Source organism: Brienomyrus brachyistius, unplaced genomic scaffold, assembly GCF_023856365.1.
Source record: "Brienomyrus brachyistius isolate T26 unplaced genomic scaffold, BBRACH_0.4 scaffold256, whole genome shotgun sequence".
NCBI lineage: Eukaryota > Metazoa > Chordata > Actinopteri > Osteoglossiformes > Mormyridae > Brienomyrus > Brienomyrus brachyistius.
Window position 1 is genome coordinate 53,523 of NW_026042531.1, and position 8,114 is coordinate 61,636.

The window sequence follows — 8,114 nt, forward strand, 5'->3', positions numbered from 1 at the left end:
GCACGGGCTGTCTGCCCTCTCTATGGGGAGAGCCAGAGCGTGGATGAGCTCCGGCTGTCTGCCCTCTCTATGGGGATAGCCAGAGCGTGGATGAGCTCTGGCCATCTGCCCTGTGTATGGGGATAGCCAGAGCGTGGATCAGCTCCGGCTGTCTGCCCTCTGTTTGGGGATAGCCAGAGCGTGGATGAGCACTGGCTGTCTTCCCTCTCTATGGGGATAGCCAGAGCGTGGATGAGCTCCGGTTGTCTGCCCTCTGTATGCGGATAGCCAGAGCGTGAGCGAGTTCCGGCTGTCTGCCCATTGCATAGGGATAGTCAGAGCGTGGATGACCTCCGGCTGTCTGCCCTGTGTATGGGGATAGCCAGAGTGTGGATGAGCTCCGGCTGTCTGCCCTCCACATGGAGATAGCCAGAGCGTGGATGAGCTCCTGCTGTCTGTCCTCTGTATGGGGATAGCCAGAGCATGGATGAGCTCCGGCTGTCTGCCCTTTGCATTGGGATAGCCAGAGCGTGGATGAGCTCCGGCTGTCTGCTCTTTGCATAGGGATAGCCAGAGCGTGGATGAGCTCTGCCTGTCTGCCCTGTGTATGGGGATAGCCAAAGCGTGGATGAGCTCCGGCTGTATGCCCTCCGTATGGGGATAGCCAGAGTGTGGATGAGCTCCGGCTGTCTGCCCTCCGTATGGGGATAGCCAGAGCGTGGATGAGCTCCGGCTGTCTGCCCTCCGTATGGGGATAGCCAGAGCGTGGATGAGCTCCGGTTGTCTACCCTCCGTATGGGGATAGCTAGAGCGTGGATGAGCTCCGGCTGTCTGCCCTGTGTATGGGGATAGCCCGAGCGTGGATGAGCTCCGGCTGTCTGCCCTCCGTATGGGGATAGCCAGAGCGTGGATTAGCTCCGGTTGTCTGCCCGCTGTATGGGGATAGCCAGAGCGTGGATGAGCTCTAGCCATCTGCCCTGTGTATGGGGATAGCCAGAGCGTGGATGAGCTCCGGTTGTCTGCCCTCTGTATGGGGATAGCCAGAGCATGGATGAGCTCCGGCCGTCTGCCCTGTGTATGGGGATAGCCAAAGCGTGGATGAGCTCCGACTGTATGCCCTCCGTATGGGGATAGCCAGAGCGTGGATGAGCTCCGGCTGTCTGCCCTCCGTATGGGGATAGCCAGAGCGTGGATGAGCTCCGGCTGTCTGCCCTCCGTATGGGGATAGCCAGAGCGTGGATGAGCTCTGGTTGTCTGCCCTCCGTATGGGGATAGCTAGAGCGTGGATGAGCTCCGGCTGTCTGCCCTGTGTATGGGGATAGCCAGAGCGTGGATGAGCTCCGGCTGTCTGCCCTCCGTATGGGGATAGCCAGAGCGTGGATGACCTCCGGCTGTCTGCCCAGTTTATGGGGATAGCCAGAGTGTGGATGTGCTCCGGCTGTCTGCCCTATGTATGGGGATAGCCAGAGCATGGATTAGCTCCGGTTGTCTGCCCGCTGTATGGGGATAGCCAGAGCGTGGATGAGCTCTGGCCATCTGCCCTGTGTATGGGGATAGCCAGAGCGTGGATGAGCTCCGGTTGTCTGCCCTCTGTATGGGGATAGCCAGAGCGTGGATGAGCTCCGGCCGTCTGCCCTGTGTATGGGGATAGCCAGAGCGTGGATGAGCTCCGGCTGTCTGCCCTCTGTATGGGGATAGCCAGAGCGTGGATGAGCTCCGGCTGTCTGCCCTGTGTATGGGGATAGCCAGAGCGTGAGCGAGTTCCGGCTGTCTGTCATTTGTATGGGGATAGCCAGAGCGTGGATGAGCTCCAGCTGTCTGTCCTCTATATGGGGATAGCCAGAGCGTGGATGAGCTCCGGCTGTCTGCCCTGTGTATGGGGACAGCCAGAGCGTGGATGAGCTCCGGCTGTTTGTCTTCTGTATGGGGATAGCCAGAGAGTAGATGAGCACTGGCTGTCTGCCCTCTCTATGGGGATAGCCAGAGCGTGGATGAGCTCCGGTTGTCTGCCTTCTGGATGCGGATAGCCAGAACGTGAGCGAGTTCCGGCTGTCTGCCCATTGCATAGGGATAGCCAGAGCGTGGATGACCTGCGGCTGTCTGCCCTGGGTATGGGGATAGCCAGAGCGTGGATGAGCTCCGGTTGTCTGCCTTCTGGATGCGGATAGCCAGAGCGTGGATGAGCTCCGGCCGACTGCCCTGTGAATGGGGATAGCCAGAGCATGGATGAGCTCCGGCTGTCTGCCCTCTGTAGGGGGATAGCCAGAGCGTGAGCGAGTTCCGGCTGTCTGCCCTTTGCATAGGGATAGCCAGAGCGTGGATGAGCTCCGGCCGTCTGCCCTGTGTATGGGGATAGCCAGAGCGTGGATGAGGTCCGGCTGTCTGCCCTGTTTATGGGGATAGCCAGAGCGTGGATGAGCTCCGGCTGTCTGTCCTCTGTATGGGGATAGCCAGAGCGTGGATGAGCACTGGCTGTCTGCCGTCTCTATGGGGATAGCCAGAGCGTGGATGAGCTCCGGCTGTCTGCCCTTTGCATAGGGATAGCCAGAGCGTGGATGAGCTCCGCCTGTCTGCCCTGTGTATGGGGATAGCCAGAGCGTGGATGAGCTCCGGCTGTCTGTCCTCTGTATGGGGATAGCCAGAGTATGGATGAGCTCCGGCTATCTGCCCTTTGCATAGGGATAGCCAGAGCGTGGATGAGCTCCGGCTGTCTGCTCTTTGCATAGGGATAGCCAGAGCGTGGATGAGCTCTGCCTGTCTGCCCTGTGTATGGGGATAGCCAAAGCGTGGATGAGCTCCGGCTGTCTGCTCTTTGCATAGGGATAGCCAGAGCGTGGATGAGCTCTGCCTGTCTGCCCTGTGTAGGGGGATAGCCAGAGCGTGGATGAGCTCTGCCTGTCTGCCCTGTGTATGGGGATAGCCAAAGCGTGGATGAGCTCCGGCTGTATGCCCTCCGTATGGGGATAGCCAGAGCGTGGATGAGCTCCGGTTGTCTGCAATCCGTATGGGGATAGCCAGAGCGTGGATGAGCTCCGGCTGTCTGCCCTTTGCATAGGGATAGCCAGAGCGTGGATGAGTTCCGTCTGTCTGCCCTGTGTATGGGGATAGCCAGAGCGTGGATGAGCTCCGGCTGTCTGTCCTCTGTATGGGGATAGCCAGAGCATGGATGAGCTCCGGCTATCTGCCCTTTGCATAGGGATAGCCAGACCGGGGATGAGCTCCGGCTGTTTGTCCTCTGTATGGGGATAGCCAGAGAGTAGATGAGCACTGGCTGTCTGCCCTCTCTATGGGGATAGCCAGAGCGTGGATGAGCTCCGGTTGTCTGCCTTCTGGATGCGGATAGCCAGAACGTGAGCGAGTTCCGGCTGTCTGCCCATTGCATAGGGATAGCCAGAGCGTGGATGACCTCCGGCTGTCTGCCCTGGGTATGGGGATAGCCAGAGCGTTGATGAGCTCCGCCTGTCTGCCCTCCACATGGGGATAGCCAGAGCGTGGATGAGCTCCGGCCGACTGCCCTGTGAATGGGGATAGCCAGAGCATGGATGAGCTCCGGCTGTCTGCCCTCTGTATGGGGATAGCCAGAGCGTGAGCGAGTTCCGGCTGTCTGCCCTTTGCATAGGGATAGCCAGAGCGTGGATGAGCTCCGGCCGTCTGCCCTGTGTATGGGGATAGCCAGAGCGTGGATGAGGTCCGGCTGTCTGCCCTGTGTATGGGGATAGCCAGAGCGTGGATGAGCTCCGGCTGTCTGCCGTCTCTATGGGGATAGCCAGAGCGTGGATGAGCTCCGGCTGTCTGCCCTTTGCATAGGGATAGCCAGAGCGTGGATGAGCTCCGCCTGTCTGCCCTGAGTATGGGGATAGCCAGAGCGTGGATGAGCTCCGGCTGTCTGTCCTCTGTATGGGGATAGCCCGAGCATGGATGAGCTCCGGCTATCTGCCCTTTGCAAAGGGATAGCCAGAGCGTGGATGAGCTCCGGCTGTCTGCTCTTTGCATAGGGATAGCCAGAGAGTGGATGAGCTCTGCCTGTCTGCCCTGTGTATGGGGATAGCCAAAGCGTGGATGAGCTCCGGCTGTCTGCTCTTTGCATAGGGATAGCCAGAGCGTGGATGAGCTCTGCTTGTCTGCCCTGTGTATGGGGATAGCCAAAGCATGGATGAGCTCCGGCTGTATGCCCTCCGTATGGGGATAGCCAGAGCGTGGATGAGCTCCGGTTGTCTGCCCTCCGTATGGGGATAGCTAGAGCGTGGATGAGCTCCGGCTGTCTGCCCTTTGTATGGGGATAGCCAGAGCGTGGATGATCTCCGGCTGTCTGCCCTCCGTATGGGGATAGCCAGAGCGTGGATGAGCTCCGGCTGTCTGTCCTCTGTATGGGGATAGCCAGAGCGTGGATGAGCTCTGGTTGTCTGCCCTTTGCATAGGGATAGCCAGAGCGTGGATGACCTCCGGCTGTCTGCCCAGTTTATGGGGATAGCCAGAGTGTGGATGAGCTCCGGCTGTCTGCCCTATGTTTGGGGATAGCCAGAGCGTGGATTAGCTCCGGTTGTCTGCCCGCTGTATGGGGATAGCCAGAGCGTGGATGAGCTCCGGCTGTCTGCCCTCCGTATGGGGATAGCCAGAGCGTGGATGAGCTCCGGTTGTCTGCCCTCCGTATGGGGATAGCTATAGCGTGGATGAGCTCCGGCTGTCTGCCCTGTGTATGGGGATAGCCAGAGCGTGGATGAGCTCCGGCTGTCTGCCCTCCGTATGGGGATATTCAGAGCGTGGATGAGCTCCGGCTGTCTACACTCAGTATGGGGATAGCCAGAGCGTGGATGAGCTCCGGCTGGCTGCCCTCCATATGGGGATAGCCAGAGCGTGGATGAGCTCCGATTGTCTGCCCTCTGTATGGGGATAGCCAGAGCGTGGATGAGCTCCGGCCGTCTGCCTTGTGAATGGGGATAGCCAGAGCATGGATGAGCTCCGGCTGTCTGCCCTCTGTATGGGGATAGCCAGAACGTGGATGAGCTCCGGCTGTCTGTCCTCTGTATGGGGATAGCCAGAGCATGGATGAGCTCTGGCTGTCTGTCCTTAGTATGGGGATAGCCAGAGCGTGGATGAGCTCTGGCTGTCTGCCCTGTGTATGGGGATAGCCAGAGCGTGAGCGAGTTCCGGCTGTCTGTCATTTGTATGGGGATATCCAGAGCGTGGATGAGCTCCGGCTGTCTGTCCTCTATATGGGGATAGCCAGAGAGTGGATGAGCTCCGGCTGTCTGCCCTGTGTATGGGGATAGCCAGAGCGTGGATGAGCTCCGGCTGTCTGTACTCTGTATGGGGATAGCCACAGCGTGGATGAGCACGGGCTGTCTGCCCTCTCTATGGGGAGAGCCAGAGCGTGGATGAGCTCCGGCTGTCTGCCCTCTCTATGGGGATAGCCAGAGCGTGGATGAGCTCTGGCCATCTGCCCTGTGTATGGGGATAGCCAGAGCGTGGATCAGCTCCGGCTGTCTGCCCTCTGTTTGGGGATAGCCAGAGCGTGGATGAGCACTGGCTGTCTTCCCTCTCTATGGGGATAGCCAGAGGGTGGATGAGCTCCGGTTGTCTGCCCTCTGTATGCGGATAGCCAGAGCGTGAGCGAGTTCCGGCTGTCTGCCCATTGCATAGGGATAGTCAGAGCGTGGATGACCTCCGGCTGTCTGCCCTGTGTATGGGGATAGCCAGAGTGTGGATGAGCTCCGGCTGTCTGCCCTCCACATGGAGATAGCCAGAGCGTGGATGAGCTCCGGCTGTCTGTCCTCTGTATGGGGATAGCCAGAGCATGGATGAGCTCCGGCTGTCTGCCCTTTGCATTGGGATAGCCAGAGCGTGGATGAGCTCCGGCTGTCTGCTCTTTGCATAGGGATAGCCAGAGCGTGGATGAGCTCTGCCTGTCTGCCCTGTGTATGGGGATAGCCAAAGCGTGGATGAGCTCCGGCTGTATGCCCTCCGTATGGGGATAGCCAGAGTGTGGATGAGCTCCGGCTGTCTGCCCTCCGTATGGGGATAGCCAGAGCGTGGATGAGCTCCGGCTGTCTGCCCTCCGTATGGGGATAGCCAGAGCGTGGATGAGCTCCGGTTGTCTACCCTCCGTATGGGGATAGCTAGAGCGTGGATGAGCTCCGGCTGTCTGCCCTGTGTATGGGGATAGCCAGAGCGTGGATGAGCTCCGGCTGTCTGCCCTCCGTATGGGGATAGCCAGAGCGTGGATTAGCTCCGGTTGACTGCCCGCTGTATGGGGATAGCCAGAGCGTGGATGAGCTCTAGCCATCTGCCCTGTGTATGGGGATAGCCAGAGCGTGGATGAGCTCCGGTTGTCTGCCCTCTGTATGGGGATAGCCAGAGCGTGGATGAGCTCCGGCCGTCTGCCCTGTGTATGGGGATAGCCAAAGCGTGGATGAGCTCTGCCTGTCTGCCCTGTGTATGGGGATAGCCAAAGCGTGGATGAGCTCCGGCTGTCTGCTCTTTGCATAGGGATAGCCAGAGCGTGGATGAGCTCTGCCTGTCTGCCCTGTGTAGGGGGATAGCCAGAGCGTGGATGAGCTCTGCCTGTCTGCCCTGTGTATGGGGATAGCCAAAGCGTGGATGAGCTCCGGCTGTATGCCCTCCGTATGGGGATAGCCAGAGCGTGGATGAGCTCCGGTTGTCTGCCCTCCGTATGGGGATAGCCAGAGCGTGGATGAGCTCCGGCTGTCTGCCCTTTGCATAGGGATAGCCAGAGCGTGGATGAGTTCCGTCTGTCTGCCCTGTGTATGGGGATAGCCAGAGCGTGGATGAGCTCCGGCTGTCTGTCCTCTGTATGGGGATAGCCAGAGCATGGATGAGCTCCGGCTATCTGCCCTTTGCATAGGGATAGCCAGACCGGGGATGAGCTCCGGCTGTTTGTCCTCTGTATGGGGATAGCCAGAGAGTAGATGAGCACTGGCTGTCTGCCCTCTCTATGGGGATAGCCAGAGCGTGGATGAGCTCCGGTTGTCTGCCTTCTGGATGCAGATAGCCAGAACGTGAGCGAGTTCCGGCTGTCTGCCCATTGCATAGGGATAGTCAGAGCGTGGATGACCTCCGGCTGTCTGCCCTGTGTATGGGGATAGCCAGAGTGTGGATGAGCTCCGGATGTCTGCCCTCCACATGGAGATAGCCAGAGCGTGGATGAGCTCCGGCTGTCTGTCCTCTGTATGGGGATAGCCAGAGCATGGATGAGCTCCGGCTGTCTGCCCTTTGCATAGGGATAGCCAGAGCGTGGATGACCTCCGGCTGTCTGCCCTGGGTATGGGGATAGCCAGAGCGTTGATGAGCTCCGGCTGTCTGCCCTCCACATGGGGATAGCCAGAGCGTGGATGAGCTCCGGCCGACTGCCCTGTGAATGGGGATAGCCAGAGCATGGATGAGCTCCGGCTGTCTGCCCTCTGTATGGGGATAGCCAGAGCGTGAGCGAGTTCCGGCTGTCTGCCCTTTGCATAGGGATAGCCAGAGCGTGGATGAGCTCCGGCCGTCTGCCCTGTGTATGGGGATAGCCAGAGCGTGGATGAGGTCCGGCTGTCTGCCCTGTGTATGGGGATAGCCAGAGCGTGGATGAGCTCCGGCTGTCTGTCCTCTGTATGGGGATAGCCAGAGCGTGGATGAGCACTGGCTGTCTGCCGTCTCTATGGGGATAGCCAGAGCGTGGATGAGCTCCGGCTGTCTGCCCTTTGCATAGGGATAGCCAGAGCGTGGATGAGCTCCGCCTGTCTGCCCTGTGTATGGGGATAGCCAGAGCGTGGATGAGCTCCGGCTGTCTGTCCTCTGTATGGGGATAGCCCGAGCATGGATGAGCTCCGGCTATCTGCCCTTTGCAAAAGGATAGCCAGAGCGTGGATGAGCTCCGGCTGTCTGCTCTTTGCATAGGGATAGCCAGAGCGTGGATGAGCTCTGCCTGTCTGCCCTGTGTATGGGGATAGCCAAAGCGTGGATGAGCTCCGGCTGTATGCTCTTTGCATAGGGATAGCCAGAGCGTGGATGAGCTCTGCTTGTCTGCCCTGTGTATGGGGATAGCCAAAGCGTGGATGAGCTCCGGCTGTATGCCCTCCGTATGGGGATAGCCAGAGCGTGGATGAGCTCCGGTTGTCTGCCCTCCGTATGGGGAT